Genomic DNA, 18,386 nt, shown 5'->3' with positions numbered 1-18,386 from the left:
GGTGATAAACCTCACTTGGATAAATGACAATAGTCTCTCCTTATTGTTTCTATCGATTTTCGTATAGCCTTTGATAGAATCAATCTTGGCTCCTTATTCAGCAACATGCAGATAATGTGATTCAACGACCACTTTATAACTGTCATACCTAAACGTACCAGTGGTGTTTCTTTAAGGATTAAAACCAATGGACAACTGACTGAAACATTTCCATTTCAACAATCAGTACGTCAAGGATGTCTACTGTCTATGACGTTGTATGCGACCACAGTGCTTTCAACAACGCACGGGAAGCTGAGAGGACTACAGATCTTCAATATTAAGACAAAAGAAATAAAATGATCGTATGGCATTGCTGACCGGGATGCCCCATCCGGGGAAATAGGCTGCCGAGTGCGAGCCTTATTGCAGTTGATCCCATATTGGGCTATTCACATGCCAGTGATAAGGATGGAATGATGACCAGGACAACACAAAACCTAGGCCTAGAGCGAAGAAATTCCACAACCCGTCCAGGAATCGGACATTGGCCCGCTGCATGGGAGGGAAGCATGTAACCACTCAGCCAAGCAGGCAGAAGTTGAAAAGACAGTTTGTCACGGTTACGCTGGCGACATAAGCGTTATTGTAAATTCGAATACTGAGGTCGATGAAGTGTTACGTTTGGCACACCAGTACTCACGATCCTCTGGTGCAAAATTGGATCTTAAAAAAATCCAAAATAATGCATCTCCGTTCTTACAGTAGTGCAAAAGGTGCCCACTGGTTAGATGTAACCGAAGAGAGACTCCAACTGGGATTATGGTTAAGGGCAATCCCAAACTCATGGCTACGAACAATTGGGAACGGAAACATAATGTCATCAGAGACTTTCTGAAGGACCCGAACATGCGTTCGTTAGAACGCTTGCAGAAAGTTCAGTTTATAAATACTTACATACTTAGCAAAGTAATCATGTCGCAGCAGTCTCACCGATACCCCACGTCACCGCTCAAAAAATACTTGCTGCAGTGTGTTGGTATGTATGGAAACAAAATAACTTCAAAGTATCCTTCCACACAGCTACTTTGCAGAGGAACAACGGGGTCTTGGAATTAAAGACATTAAATCTAGATGTGACGCACTGTTTCTAACGCGTGCTTTAGAACTAATACATGCCTCTAAGACAAGCATTACGAAACTTCTAACCTCTCGTTAGATCTTGGGGACAGGAACACTCCTGTTAACGTACCGCATATAGATTCCAGCCTAGATTACGTTCGAAAGTACCATGTTCATTGGAGCTATATAAGACTTCCGCCACAATTCAACACTAGAACTATGATTGTATTACCAGAAATCCTTTTCACAACCAAATTCAGGTAAAACCCTGCTAAAAACTGGATTAACATTTGGAAAAATATCAACAATAAAATTCTACCGACTAGGGTCAGTGTCGTATGGTGTGACGTCATAAACGAAACGATAGCCACAGAGAAACGATTATGGAAAATCAAATCGTGACCATCTCCATTCCGCGACCAATGTCAGCTTTTAGAAACTGTTGCGTACATGTTCTTATTGAAAATAAAATTAGTGTTCGGAACTGGACTAGAGGAAATTAGCTCTTATCAACAGAACCACATAAAGTTAATACCGGTAACTGAAGCTTTACAACCTGACTGGCAATGTGATACGTCCGGAAAGAATAACAGTTATTGGCTTCTGGAACAGATTGTGTTGTACGTGTTAACAAACAAAACTTCGAACTTAGAAGAGTACATGTTTTATATTGCAGAAGAACATTTTAATTTGAAGAAGGATAACAAATATAAGGACTGGTTCGAAATTTTTTTATCTTTTGCTTTATGTGGGCTACAAAGACGAGGACAGTTTTATTGATTACAAGCAGAATACTAATTCTTTCTTTCTATTAACCCTGGATTCTTTTTTATGTTGGCTGTAAAATGAGAACTGTTTTAATTTGACAAAACCCCTCAGGACTTAAATTTTCTTTAATTTTTTAAAATTATATAGCTTCCTTACAGACATCATACGCATTCAGTTCATAATAAATTGTAAAATTGTTTTTGAATGAATGTTCTGTATGGATTTTTCTGTCATCCTCTTTGCCTCTTATGAGTTATGTACTACAAGGAGCACATGCCATAGGAAGAGGCAAATTTATTTTACCTTATTTACTGCTTCACTTTTGTTCTACACTTTAAGGCATATATGTTGTAACATAGCTCACAACAGTTAATTTGTTGTTTTCATTTCTGTGTGAGGTGTATGCACCATCTCACATGCTCTTACTATTCATCACATTTACTTGTGACGGTAATATGTTCTTATCTCATGACTCATATTCTTTGCCCAATGTATAGTATGACAACTGCCAAGACTATCGGAGAAGAGACACGTCAATGAAAGGACGGCAAGTTCATAATCTTGTGAGAAGAAAGTCTGGGATAAGAGCGACATTCGCACTCGGACCCCCCACGCCGCAGTCCAACGCAGATCATCTCGATGTGGCACATCTTGTTCTTGGACAATTCGCTGTTTCTATTTTGTTTCTATTTTCACAGTTCAGTAGACATTCCCCTTATTTTCGTGCTTGGTCTGTGTTGAGCTTTTGACGGGCTATCCACTGGGACATCTTACGACAAAATCCAAAGGGGCTGAGATGGGGAGTTTCCAATGCCAGTGGTCTGTAAAGATGTAGTTGTAGAAGTAGAACTACACGCATTTTTGCTGATTCGTTTAGCTGTTACTGTGCGCCTACTCACGAAAGAAACATCAAATGTGACAGGCCTCCTGAACTAGTGGTATTCGAAGAACATAGGTTACAGATTATACAAATAAGTTTAATGTTAGATATTTTGCAGAGGTTTTTAACCTACAGAAAACCTACACTTGTGCAGCATTAATTTTTTTCGGGAGTCACAGTCGATTGAAGTACGTATTGTACCCTAATAAGACAACTGTTTTCTTAGTTACACTGTACAAAGCAATATAATATACATAGATGAATTTCATTTGCATATGCGAAGCGAATGTTTTCAAAACAAAAATTCAGTCGGAGAGTAACCCAATCACGCAATTCTCTGTCTGAGAACTTTTCTATAAAACCAAACTCGTGATTGCGGACCACCAGTTTCATACATTTGTGCCTCAGCACTAAGTCGATTTCACTGTATCAGAATTTGCCAAAGAGGTTTTAGGCTGATGCTGAATTATAGCTGAGTCAAATCCATGCAAAATGACTTGCTCTCGTGTTGTGATAACCCATGCTTGGTTTGATGGTCTTCAAATGTTTATTTCGCTACGTACTGCCTGCATTTTAGTTTAGGTCTGTTCTCAAGGCTATACATACAACGTGTTCCTTTGAATTTGAAAGAACTAAATAATTCTAAAACGTTGTATTGTACGAAAAAAATGTTCTAGCTAGAAAGTTAATGTTAGGGAAGTGGATATCTGGCTACGTCCTAATGACGCCTCCTGCATGGGAAAGGTCAATTTTGTATTTTCAAATGTAAATCCCCGTGTTTGTTGCATATTCGAATTCTACTCCGTATTTTTTTTTCCATCCGTTTTCTGACTGGTTTCATGCGACCCACCACGAATTCCTCTCCAGTGCCTATGTCCTCAATTGTTTGCTCGATGTATTCCAATCTCTGTCTTCCTCTACAGTTTTTGCCCTCTACAGCTCTCTCTAGTTCTATGGAAGTCATTCCCTCATGTCTTAACAGATGTCCTACCATTCTGCCCCTTCTCCTTTTCAGTGTTTTCAACATGTTCCTCTTTCCTCTCCGATTCTGCGCACAACCTCCTCATTCCTTATCTTATCAGCCCATCTAACTTTCAACATTCGTCTATAGCACCACGTCTCAAATGCTTCGATTCTCTTCTGTTCCGGTTTTCCCACGTCCATGTTTCACTACCATACAGTACTGTATTCCAGACGTACATTCTCAGAAATTTCTTCCTCAAATTAAGGCCGCTGTTTGATACTAGTACACTTTTCTTGGCCAGGAATGCCTTTTTGCCACTGCTAGCTGCTTTTGGTGTCCTCGTTGCTCCGTCCATCATAGGTTATTTTACTGCCTAGGTAGTAGAATTCCCTAACTTCATCTACTTCGTGACCGTCAATCCTGATGTTAAGTTTGTCGATGTTCTCGTTTCTACTACTTCTCATTACCTTCATGTTTCTTTGATTTACTCTCAGTCCGTACTCTGTACTCATTAGACTGTTCATTCCGTTCAGTAGATCATGTAATTATTCTTTACTTTCATTCAAGATAGCGTTGTCAACAGCGAATCGTATCACTGATATCCTTTCACCTTGAATTTTGATTCCACTTCTGTACCTTTCCTTTATATCCATCTTTGCTTCCTCGATGTACAGATTGAGCAATAGGGGCGATAGGCTACGTTCTTGTCTTACACCCTTTTTAATACGAGCACTTTTTTTCTTCGTCGGCCACTCTTATTATTCCGTAAATACATCCGATTTTACTCAAACCGTTTTTTCCCACTCGTGGGAGATGGCATCGTAAATGACAAATATACCTGTTTCCGCAGTTAGTAATCGAAGCCTTTGATTCTCTGTTTTATTCATTCTGTAAATGTAAACCGTTGTGTTCTAACAGTTGATGTTCGAAATTTACATAGTGTGGCAAATTAGACTGTACAGTACTGTATGATTACCTGTTTTAATGTCTGGTTAGAAACTACGTTTAGCATGATCCAGGAACAACGAACTGGGTCTAATAGTTTCCTGTTCACATCGGGGTGCACGATTTCGGTGAACCTCACAGCCTCCCACCATATGGATGCTTGATATCGAAGAGACACCTTGCCTCTCACCATTGGGCTGCCTTATTTTGGTGAATCCCCTTACATCTCGCCATAATTGTAGTTCATAAGGCTTTTATGTTTTGTACATACATTCCAAGCACAAATTAATAAATGTATCTAAATTGAAAGTCATCAGTTTGTCAATTACGGTTGTGGTGTGAGGCAAGGGAACCTACTGAAACGAAGCATCCCCATGGTGAAAGGCAAGGGGCTCAATGAAGCACCTGATGGGAACATAAAATTATTACACACACGGTGTTTTTTCTGGATCATGATAAATGTAGTTTTCAACCAGACATTGAAATGGGTACCCATACTGTATCGTACAATCAAATTTGCAATGCTAAAGTAAGTTTAGAACAGAAATATTAACCATTAGAGCACATAGCTTTCCACTTACATCTTACATGAAATGCTGAAACAAATGCATCCCTTCCTAATTCCAAAAACAGACACACTTGATATTTGTCGATTATAACGACATCTGGTACGAATGGAAGGCAATAGTTTGACTAAAGCGTACGTGATTATTGACGAAGAATCCGAATATGCATTACAAACGGGGATTCCAATTTGAAAATTAAATGTTGATCCCGCCCAGGTCGGAATGGTGGGATAGAAGGTGGCCAGTTTCAACACAGAAAATATTCCCTCTATTAGTATTACCTTTAGACCTATAGTCTGTTTTTCGTATGATGCTCCGTTTTCTAGAAATTGTGTTGTTTCATATTCTGTTGAGACTGTCTGCAAAACATACTAAATCCTACTGGACGTATATCTATGTTGCGCAGAAAAATTTCCTGTAGCCACAATAGTTCAACTATTCAAACCATAATCGATGTACAGTTCGTCTGTGACTCACTGATAATTGTTTTAGAAAAAATTCAGGTATTAGTCATTATTATTGTACAGTTATTATTAATTTAGTATTTGGTATTTTTTGTCACAAAATTATTTTAAAAGTGTACAAATTATACTTCATGAACAAATAACGCTGTTCCTGATCTTTAGTATGGTTAATTCTTGAGGCAATTGTTTTCTTACTAGTTCTTTCTTCTCCTCCAGGGCTGTTCTCTGCATCTGAAACTTGATAGGTGAGCTACAATTTTCGCCTGTAGTTTCTTCATATCGTTACCAAGCATTGCACCACGTCTCGTTCTGGGAATTGCTGCCCCGCTGTACATTTTCCTGTCAGCTGCATGTTCAAACTGACTTCTCACAACATTAAAGCACAAAGGAATGAAAACTTACAAACGGGACCTACCCCTGATGAGTTTTTCGTGTCCTGTAGATTATATAGCTTTCTTCTTGCTCGAACATTCTTTCTAACCTTGATCAGGTCTTCTTCTTTTAGAATAGTTCACGATATACACCATTAAAATTTTTCTTATAGCATATGAAGTTTTCCAGTATCTGTTATTTTCACGTATCATGTCATCTTCTGATATACATAATGCTTTGCACAGGCTATAGTTGTGTTTACACGTGACTTGAGGTATTCCACTTGCAAGGGAGTTATGTTTTCCGTATTTCAAAAACTCCGCTTCCACATATTGCCTTTTCCATGCAGTCAGGCGCATCGTCATATTCATTTGACATACCAGAATTCATTTTAAGTGTTCACTATAAACAAACATAACAGAAAACACAAGAATATTACAAGGAGTAACACAATAAAAACTGAAGTCGACTGGTTGCTTTTGTGGCGTTATACCACTCAGCCAAATACATGCAAGAGCATGTGGTACTTCTTGGTGCGAGAGATCAAGGGGATTTGGTGTATTCTGGTAAATGGAAATGTCGTGTGGCTAGGGCCTCCCGTCGGGTAGACCGTTCGCCTGGTGCAGGTCTTTCGATTTGACACCACTTCGGCGACCTGCGTGTCGATGGGGATGAAATGATGATGATTAGGACAACACAACACCCAGTCCCTGAGCGGAGAAAGTTTCCGACCCAGCCGGGAATCGAACCCGGGCCCTTAGGATTGACAGTCTGTCACGCTGACCACTCAGCTACCGGGGCGGACGGTGTATTCTGGTAGGTTCAAATGTTTCAAATGGATCTGAGCACTATGCGACTAAACCTCCGAGGTCACCCGTCGCCTAGAACGTAGGACTAATTACACCTAACTAACCTAAGGACAACACACACATTCATGCCCGAGGCAGGATTCGAACCTGCGATCGTAGCGGTCGCGCGGTTCCAGACTGTAGCGCTTAGAACCGCTCGGCCACCCCGGCCGGCGAACGGAGAATCAATAATACTTACTTAACAGTGACATTCTTTAATATATTATTAGTAGTACTTACATACGGTGCTTCGACGATACCTCCCAAGGTGTCTGTCGTCACTAGTCCACGGGTGACGTAAGTTGTGACAGCGGCGGCAGCTGTCGCTTGGTTCCAGACTACAGCGTCTAGAACCTCACGGCCACTCCAGCCGGCTATTCTGGTAGGAAATGTTAGATTTTACTACCTCTTTATGAAAGAATTGGTACGTAAGATAAACAGCGGCACGTCGACTCCCCGAATCGGAGTAACAAAACTCAATGACTGGGTACGAATCATTCCACATAACACCCGGTATGTGAAGATTACGACGCGGTATCACTAAAAAAACACTACTGGCCATTAAAATTGCTACACCAAGAAAAAATGCAAATGATAAACGGTTATTATTGGACAAATATACTAGAACTGACATGTGATTGCATTTTCACGCAATTTGGATGCAAACATCCTGAGAAATCAGTACCCAAAACAACCACCTCTCGCCGTAATAACGGCCTTGATACGCCTGGGCATTTAGTCTTGGATGGCGTGTACAGGTACAGCTACCCGTGCAGCTTCAACACGATACCACAGTTCATCAAGAGTAGTGACTGGCGTAGTGTGACGAGCCAGTTGTTCGGCCACCATTGACTAGACGTTTTCAGTTGGTGAGAGATCTGGAGAATGTGCTGGCCAGGGCAGCAGTCGAACAATTTCTGTATCCAGAAAGGCCCGTACAGGACCTGCAACATGCAGTCGTGCATTATCCTGCTGAAATGTAGAGTTTCGCAGGGATGGAATGAAGTGTAGAGCCACGGGTCGTGAGACATCTGAAATGTAACGTCCACTGTTCAAAGTGCCGTCAGTGCGAGCAAGAGGTGACCGAAACGTGTAACCAATGGCACCCCATACCATCACGCCGGGTGATACGCCAGTATGGCGATGACGAATACACGCTTGCAATGTGCGTTCACCGCGATGTCGCCTAACACGGGTGCGACCACCGTGATGCTGTAAACAGAACCTGGATTCATCCGAAAAAATGTTTTGCCATTCGTGCATCCAGGCTCGTCGTTGAGTACACCATCGCAGGCGCTCCTGTCTGTGATGCAGCGTCAAGGGTAACCGCAGCCATGGTCTCCGAGCTGATAGTCCCTGCTGCTGGAAACGTCGTCGAACTGTTCGTGCAGATGGTTGTTGTCTTGCCAACGTCCTCATCTGTTGGCTGAGGGATCGAGGAGTGGCTGCACGATCCTTTACAGCCATGCGGATACGATGCCTGTCATCTCGACTGCTAGTGATACGAGGCCGTTGGGATCCAGCACGGCGTTCTGTATTGTCCTCCTGAACCCACCGATTCAATATTCTGCTAACAGTCATTGTATCTCGACCAACGCGAGCAGCAATGTCGCGATACGATAAACCGCAATCGCGATAGGCTACAAACCGACCATTATCAAAGTCGGAAACGTGATGGTACGCATTTCTCCTCCTTACACGAGGCATCACAACAACGTTTCACCAGGCAACGCTAGTCAACTGCTGTTTTTGTATGAGATATCGGTTGGAAACTTTCCTCATGTCAGCACGTTGTAGGTGTCGCCACCGGCTCCAATCTTGTGTGAATGCTCTGAAAAGCTAATCATTTGCATATCACAGCATCTTATTCCTATCGGTTAAATTTCGCGTCTGTAGCACGTCGTCTTCGTGGTGTAGCAATTTTTATGGCCAATAGTGTATTATTATACCTCCGCCGGGGGCCACTTTCGCCAGCTCGCCGCCCCAGCGGCCGAGGAGGAGGATGGAGCCGGACCTATTGCGGGGGGAGCGCTTGAGACACGGACACAAGAGCCATTCTGCAGTCACACAGGAGGCAGGCCAGAGGATGCCCTCGCATCACTTAAGAATGCACACGTTGCGAAGAGCCTAGCAGACAACGAGAAGTGTGCCGAAAGCTGATGGATTCCTGCAGCCATTATGGTGGAGCATGAAGAATGCACACTTGAAACATGTGCATTCTGGCCTAGCGTCCGCCGTTTTACCTGCCTCAGAAACCAAGAACATGTCGTCAACACCCTACAGAAATTGGGAGGAGCGTACTCAAAGCGCTAAGAATTCGCACCGATAGGCGTCGAGAAGAAGTCGGTCTTCTTAAAGGGTGTAGGACGTCAAACGGGCCGACTTGGAGCCGGAGAGGGACCACAGGACATTTTAATTTCCAGCGCCTATACTTTTACAAATACATTTATAATACTTTGTCAGGATGACTAGGAAGGATTCAGGATTCACACTAATAGCAGCGGAAGTTCAAAAACATAACAAAATAAATTTTTTACATGTGAAATTTGATCATTTTTTCACTTACTATTGGCTGTAATTGTTGCTATAGGTACACTTTTCTTCATAAGTAAGAGAGGCTGTTCGATTAATTTTGCACAGCATACAAACCATACTTACAGGTGTATGAGACTCTATAATCTATTTAATTTATGAAAAAAATGAATGATCTGTTACGTTTTAAACGTTATGTTTATAAAAAATCGCATTTTGTAGTTAATTATCTCAATTTTTACCACAGTTTTTAATAGATTTGGAAAATTCTAGAGTTTCATACACCTGTAAGTATGGTTTGTATGCTGTGCAAAATTCATCAAAGAATATCTTTTACTTGTGAAGAGAAATGTACCTATAGCAACAAACGTAGCCAATAGGAAGCGGAAAAAATGATGAAAATTCACATGTCAAAAAAATTATTTTGTTATGTTTTTGAACTTCCACTGCTATGAGTGTGAGTCCTAAATCCTTCCTGGTCATGCTGGCAAAGTTTTATGCATTTATTCTTAAAGTCATAGACAGTGGAAATTAAAATGTCCTGTGATGACTCTCCTGCTCCAAGTCGGCCCGTTTGGTCTCCTACCGTCCTTAAAAAGATGTTTTCTGGACTGTAAGGGCGTTCCTCCTAAATCATGGACGCCAGCAGATTTTGAGACCTAGTCCCATCAGTCTGTGGAGGCGTCATACAGCGATAGATGTTGCACAGAAGTGTTGTGTGCGACCTTTCACAATAACTTCGGAATCCGGAAGTATATCGGGAGAATGTACCACCAAAGCCGGTGGAATCCTGAGAAAGACGCCAATTGGCAGTCACTCACCAGCGCACGGAAGATAGCAAGTTTCCAACTTGCAAGGAGAGGTGTCGTCATGAAAAGGCGATCAGTCGTTGGGTAGAATTGCAAATTGAATCCGTGAATGACAGTGCCGCTAGGGGAGAAATATTAGGAGAGCAGTTGAGCTGAGAAATGGCTGACGGTGAAGAGAAGGCAGTCGGTGAGACAGCGCGGAAGCTAGAGTACAGTAGGGCTCTTCAATCCATCGCCAACGTCCGCCTTCCCACGCCGAAATATTGACCCACAAGGGGCAGACAACGCGAACACGGCACTTGGACCTCAACGCAAAGCCATGAATACCGACAACTGCCGACTCGCGCCGCACAGCTCCGAGCCGATGTGCCTTACCGAGGCAGTGCCTGCCGCCGTCATTGCCACACGTCCAACGTCGTTGAAGAATGGTGAGAGGATTCATTCTCCCTCCTTCCCCTTCATAATTGAGACGCGCCCACACCCAATCAAATCTTCCCTGAGATTTGCAGTTATGCTTTGCTTTCTGTAAACGATACTCAAATAAATTCTTTTCTTTCATATGTTAATTGTCTAAGCGATCTGTGCCATTCATACATCAACCCCTTAATCCAATGCCGCGCGGGGTCCTCCCTCGGGCATATGTGTGTGTGTGTGTGTGTGTGTGTGTGTGTGTGTGTGTGTGTGTGTGAGTGTGTGTGTGTGTATTGTCCTTAGCGTAAGTTAGTTTAAGTTCAATTAAGTAGTGTGTAAGCCTAGGGACAGATGAGCTCAGCAGTTTGGTCCCATAGGAACTTACCACCAACACCACTTAATCCCATAACCTTTTGTGTTTGATTTCATTGGATTATTGACGGCACTTAATTGTTGGCTCTGAACATGGGGCAGTCTTATTGGTAGTTTACATGCTGTGATATCACAAACAATTCGTCTATTCACTGCAGTATTCATCGAGGAATTCAGAACCGTGATGTAAAGTGGCCACACTAATCGTCGGAAAAAGTGGCCACCTTCCCTTGTTATGAGTCTTTTTACTAAAATAATGTTCAAATGAGTGTGGGACTTAACTGCTAAGGTCATCAGTTCCTAAGCTTACACACTACTTAACCTAAATTATCCTAAGGACAAAAACACACCCATGCCCGAGGGAGGACCCGAACCTCCTCCGGGACCAGCCGCACATCTGTTAACTCCACTGAGATTTAGTTACTTCCACATATCACGCATAATACTACAGACTGACTTACAAATCCTTTTGTACACAAACCTATCATTCATGGTTCTATCCAACTGTGACAATTTGGAATAAGTTAACCTATTATATTTAAACCCATCTCTGTTGTGTTGTATTTGGTATAGTACAAAAATCATTACAAATATGTCTATAAACGAGAACACTCTGTTGCGATGTTAATTGTGACTGAGGTGGTGAAGAATTCGAGAATCCCTCCTTTACTTAAGCAAAGGAATTTACTGTTTCACTTAACACGCTGGAAAGAAAGAGCTCTAGGGAAAAAAAGAGATGAAACCGACAGTGGAGTGGTTATGGGAAGCTAAAGGTGTTCAGGGAAGAAGAAGGTGAAGGAGAAGAAATCCTTAATCATATATTCGAAATTTGTGACATTTGTGGTTCTGGAACTACAAGATTCCATCCCAAGATTCTCTCCTTAGTTTTATTGAGACATCAGCAGCGAAGGCATTACGTAAGAGATTGTGTTAGAGGCCAACAACAGATGGTATAGTGAGTACAAATTACATGGGAAATTGAGCTTGTTTAATAAGAGGATAGTCTAGTTGGTTGCCGACACACTAGCCAGCGCCAAATTTCGAAAATTAATTTATTAATATCAGGTAAAGTAAAATTCAGAGTTAATTCTCTTTTGCAGTGAATAGACTCTCAATAGCTTTAATTCGCTTGTTTCAGATGTCCTTTCTATAACAATTTTTATTAACATCAGCATTTCGAGTGTCTTCGGTTCCCACCAAAAGTGCGGTACGATGCAAAGCGTATAGGTGATTGAGTATGTAGGGCTGGTCGCTAGCGGCTGTTTCACACTAGGCCGGTAATTTAGTCAAGTGGCGAGTGATTTAGTAACTAAATATGTATGAACGACATCGTTAAGTAAAACTGGTTAGTAAAACGGTTTAGTCGGCCCGATCCAGGCAAGTAGCTTCGCCCACACCAACACAGCTTCCCCCACCCCACGTCACTTACCACTGGCGCATTGTTAACTGTTCCTTGTCAATGATCAACAATGACACATTGGAGTGGCGTTACAATGGTTAAGTTTGTTTTTGCTTACAAAGAACAAGAGTATTTGTGGACCCTGAAATATCCACTGTACAAAAACAAAGCAGCTGCAATCACACAGCTAGAGAAGGCGATGGGAAATCAGGGTTTCAGGTGAAGGAGGTGGAACAGAAAGTTAAAAGCACCAGGTCAGTATTTATTGTTTGTTTTAATATACTGAACATTGTACCATTACGAGGAAATCGGATCTAGATTGTAACATTTACAGTACTGGTACAGTATTAAAATTATCACATAACATATGCCTAACAAATCTACCTACTCCCAAGAATTGAAAGAAGTGAAGAAACCAAAATCTTCAAGGATGGGCGTTGTTGCAGTGTATGTGCCAAACTTTAAATTCTTAAAGATATTGGGGCGAACGTGTCAGAAACGTGAAAACACAAACTACGTAAAGTGAAAGCAAGTGGTAAGCCAATGTTGAGCATTAGTTGTTGATCGTTTAGGCATGAAATAGATATAGAAGGAGTTGAAATGTACTTCAATGTCCACTGAAATTGTACACTTATTGCCTGCTAGAAAATCATGCGTGATTGCCGAGGAATCGATACTCCCCCTACAAATTACTCATCATACTGTACCTGAATAGCGCGAGAGCTGTGTGATCCATGATGGTCTGAAGTTCTTGGTAGTGACTGTAGTCCAGCGGACTGTGGCTGTTCCCTCCAACTGCCATTAACGATCATTCCTGTCTGAATACTTTCCTAGTCCATAGTAAACTCCACGAGCCTGTTTTGTAATGTAGTTTGTCTGAGCTAGCCCTGTAGAGGACCGCAGGCCTCGACAATGCTCATTACTATTCAGGTGTATAGGATATTGGCTTCTCAAATATTCGAAATCTAGCTACCAGCATGTCAAAAGTATTTTCTGCACTCCATCTAGCCCTTCATAATCTATAATTAGGAGTCTTATTCCTGGTGGTGATTTGACTTTCTGGAAATGTCTTAGAAGTTGAGGATTAACAGGAAATGCATTATTACCAATAAAAGTAATCTGCTCGCAGCAAATCATTTTCGAGTGCACCCTGCAGAGTGCGGGTTTTAAATACACCACCATCACTAACGCTCACATTGCATCTTGTGCCCATATAAGAAAAGCAGCTCTCACATTGAATCCTATGCCCACATAGGAAAAGCAGTACTTAAGGTCAGCAACAACCATTAGAAAGATACGGTTTGTTTGCTTGCAGATGAAGTACAAAATTCCTGAATCAGGGAGACACCTAATGACAATATATTACCCAACAATAGTCGTGGGAAGTTCCATTGTGTTTGAAGGCCATCCTCAATAGTAGCTCACTCTGCTGTACCAGAGACCAGAAAGCATATTACAACTATATATCGATTTGTCTGGCCAGTAAATCCCTGAGTAATAATATACTCTGCTATTTTAATATAACCTACTGGCCATTAAAATTGCTACACCAAGAAGAAATGCAGATGATTAACAGGTATTCATTGGACAAATTTATTATACTAGAACTGACATGTGATTACATTTTCACACAATTTGGGTGGAGAGATCCTGAGAAATCAGTACCAAGAAAAAGTACCTCTGGCCATAATAACGGCCTTGATACGCTTGGGCATCCAGTCAAACAGAGCTTGCATGGCGTGTACAAGTAGAGTTGCCCATGCAGCTTCAACACGATACCACAGTTCATCAAGAGTAGTGACTGGGGTATTGCGACGAGCCAGTTGCTCGGCCACCATTGACTAGACGTTTTCAGTTGGCGAGAGATCAGGATAATGTGCTAGCCAGGGCAGCAGTCAAACATTTTCTGTATCCAGAAAGGCCCGTACAGGACCCGCAACATGCGGCCGTGCATTATCCTGCTGAAATGTAGGGTTTCGCAGGGATCGAATGAAGGGTGGGCCCACACATCTGAAATGTAACGTGCATTGTTCAAAGTGCCGTCAATGCGAACAAGAGGTGACCTAGACGTGTAACCAATGGCACCCCATACCATCACGTCTAGTGATACGCCAGTATGGCGATGAAACGTACACGCTTCCAATGTCGCCAAATACGGATGCGACCATCATGATGCTGTAAAAAGAATCTGGACTGATCCGAAAAAAATGACGTTTTGCATTTCGTGCACCGAGGTTCGTCGTTGACTACACCATCGCAGGCGCTCCTGTCTGTGATGCAACGTCAAGGGTAACCGCAGGCATAGTCTCCGAGCTGATAGTCCCTGCTGCTGCAAACGTCGTCGAACTGGTCGTGCAGATGGTTGTTGTCTTGCCAACGTCCCCATCTCTTGGCTCAGGGATCGAGGAGTGGCTGCACGATACGTTACAGCCATGCGGATACGATGCCTGTCATCTCGACTGCTAGTGATACGAGACCTTTGGGATCCAGCACGGCGTTCCGTATTACTCTCCTGAACCCACCGATACTATATTCTGTTAACAGTCATTGGATCTCGACCAACGCGAGCAGCAATGTCGCGATACGATAAACCGCAATCGCAATAGGCTACAATCCGATCTTTATCGACGTTGGAAACGTGATGGTACATATTTCTCCTCCTTACACGAGCCATCACAACGTTTCACCAGGCAACGCCGGTCAACTGCCGTTTGTGTATGAGACATCGGTTGGAAACCTTCCTCACGTCAGCACGTTGTTGGTGTCGCCACCTTGTGTGATTGCTTTGGAAAGCTAATCATTTGCATATCACAGCATCTTCTTCCTGTCAGTTAAATTTCGCGTCTGCAGCACGTCATCTTCGTGTTGTAGGAATTTTAATGTCCAGTAGTGTACTTATATACTGTGCTACGATGTTTGTTTTAACGTGAACATATTGTGAGGTTGTCGATATAATCGGTCGAGATAAGGCATTTTAAGTATTCTCTGAAACGCCACCTTTTGATTTTTGTTGAACATATTTTCAGTTTTGTTCTATCTAGAAATCACTAAGAAATGTAGAATAATTATAAGAGTATTTATGAGATACAACCACATGTGTTTCAGTTCTTTCCAAACAAATGAAGACAAAACAGGAAGCACACTGAGGCTCCTACTATTTCTAGTTTAAAAAATTCAATAGGTAGTGCTTCTAGTATCAAATTTCGCCTAACGAAACAAGGCAGTGGGAGCAAGAAGCAAAAGATTTCTGACCTAAAGAATCTGGTTTCCGAATTAAAAGATGGAACTCAGACCGTAAGCACTTTGTCGGAAGAAACTGAGTTTGCTATGTTTAGAAAACACGTTGCACTCAAGCTAAAATCATTTCCGTTGCTACTGTCGCTGGAGGCGCAGGACCGCATGCAACTTAATCTAAACAGGATTCGTCGACAGCCTATATTACAAAACTCTGCTGAGCAAAATAGAATAAAAATCGTACCCCACACTTCGATGGAATCGCCTTTACCTTATGCACTAAGTCAAGGAAACAACAACTGTACCTAATTAAACTTAAGCATGGGAGAGACAGTTCCTTCGTTCGCATCACATGCTACTAGCATACACCAGACTTAGAACAAGAAATGTCAGAATGTACTGAAACACGATCACATACTTCTCATTCATCATTAAACACGACACATTCTCTAACGGACGTTTCATTTCAAGAATGACCGCTGATAAACTCGATTTCATTAATGATGTGTGATAAAATCTTTCTTTAAATATGTTTTATTGTTTCATACAATAATTATTTTAAAAATATGTTGTATTAAAATAAATAGAATAAAACCATACTGGGTCGATTTTTGAGTCCTTACCTTGACGAATTGCTTCATCGCTTCATAAACAGCATCACAAACACCTCGAAAGAATAAAAAGAAACACCTAACTTACCTAGTCGAAAGAGGCGTGTCACGGTCCGTAAACTACACGCAGAAGCAAGAAGATACCAACTGTATCCGCCATTTACTTCCTGCACGTATGGCTTCTCTTAGACGAGTTTCAGTACACTGGATTGCCGGCCGGAGTGGCCGTGCGGTTCTACGCGCTAGTCTGGAAAACAACAATTGCATCGGGTCGCAAGTTCGAATCCTGCCTCGGACATGGGTGTGTGTGATGTTCTTAGGTTAGTTAGGTTTAATTAGTTCTAAGTTCTAGGCGACTTATGACCTCAGAAGTTAAGTCGCATAGTGCTCAGAGCCATTTGAACCAGTACACTGGATTTTACTACACATTTTTTCTAATAGGCAACTGAAGTAACTTTCCGACGCTCTCAGTGCTGGAAAGTATTCTTTTTGGTCTTCAGTCGCAAGTTCTTTGAGAAGCACATTGGATGCTCCTTGCGAATCTCTTCGGCCAGTCCATTTTCGTACCCACCTTCTCTTCTTGCAGTTGAAGTCTCTTCTTCTGCCTCTTCCAGTACAATCTTTGCTGCAGGATGTATAGCTTGGTTAACTTTCGCTCTTCGAATCATGTTGCAGTGCATATTCGACAGCGCCGAACACTTGATTGCCAACGAAATCATATGTGAACACGCACTTGCCTATTTTCCATTCAGTCCTCAAATATAGCTACAAGGTCGCTTGTTACTTAACTAAAGTACTGGCCTAGTGAGAACCAGCCTTATGGATTGGTTTGTAGGATGCACAATTAAGAACTCGGGTGCGTGAGGCATAAAATTGCATTCAGATATTGCGAAACATTGTGCAAATCGGAGACGAACGGAGTAAATTTTTGTACCATTTTTATGAACATTTATTCTATACGATATTTAGTATAATATGCTTGTGAAAGATTCTAATATGAAGTGTAAATGATTTGAATTTTTACGTACATATATGCAAAACGTTTTATTAGTAGTTCATAGCTTTATCTGCTTAGTGCGCTGTGGATAAAAGAGAAGCTATTGGCACCCCAAATTTGGAACTTAGCAAATCATTTAGTAGAACGGATAGCCTTAGCAATCTCAGCAGTTATTTTACGGCCTTACATCAAAAACAACGAACTCGTAACATGAGCACCACATCTCCGCAAGGACGAGGGCATCAAAGAACACCTCAGGTTAGTGGAGTATTGCAGGGCATCAAAGAACACCTCAGGTTAGTGGAGTATTGCAGAATCTCAGTTTTCTATCTTGAAGTCGCAGAACACAACTAGGCCCCTCGAAGTTCCTTCCATTATTTCAGGAACGAACTGAAACAAATGCATGTCTTCGATGGTAAGACGAAGGGGGGAAAGCGAAGGAGAAATTAACATGGAGAATGCTTTTTAACTTTGAAACAGACAAAAATACTGAAATTGTCACATTCTATCGCTCAGTAAACACTCGATTTGACAGGAATTCCACAACACCTCTCACTTCAGTCTCATTCAGTATCTCTTAACCATCGCCATCACTTTTTTCCCGTCCCCAGTGAATGACTGACGGAGATCAGCATTACAGTCGGAAAAGCGGAACAAAATACCACATAATTTTACATTAATAATCTATAAAGAAAATAGACCAAATTACTTCCTTGGGTAGGGAAAAATTCCTCTTATGTCAGCCTATATAAAAACGCTTATACCTCCTACATATTATTCTTTTTAACTTCAAAATATTTGGCGTGATTCCTTGTAAGATGTAGATTGAAAATGTGTAACAGGCAAGCTTCCATCAGTACTCATGCTTTCGTGAAAATTCAATTTCCCTTAGAGTCGCTATTTTACCTCACCTTCCCCTACATCGTAGTCATCTTTTTTTTTCAAATTGTAACTACTGTGCTTAATCTCAGGCTGATACTTCTTTCTGCTTGCTGGGATCTCTATGAGATGACAGATAGCACTCCACGTAGAAATTTGAGTTTACAAGGAACCAAAACCTTACTACCCCCTTCGTTTTAAATAACGAATACCACTTTTAGCGCGCTATTTGTT

Source organism: Schistocerca serialis, chromosome 6, assembly GCF_023864345.2.
Source record: "Schistocerca serialis cubense isolate TAMUIC-IGC-003099 chromosome 6, iqSchSeri2.2, whole genome shotgun sequence".
Classification (NCBI taxonomy): Eukaryota; Metazoa; Arthropoda; class Insecta; order Orthoptera; family Acrididae; genus Schistocerca; species Schistocerca serialis.
This window is presented reverse-complemented; position numbering follows the sequence as displayed.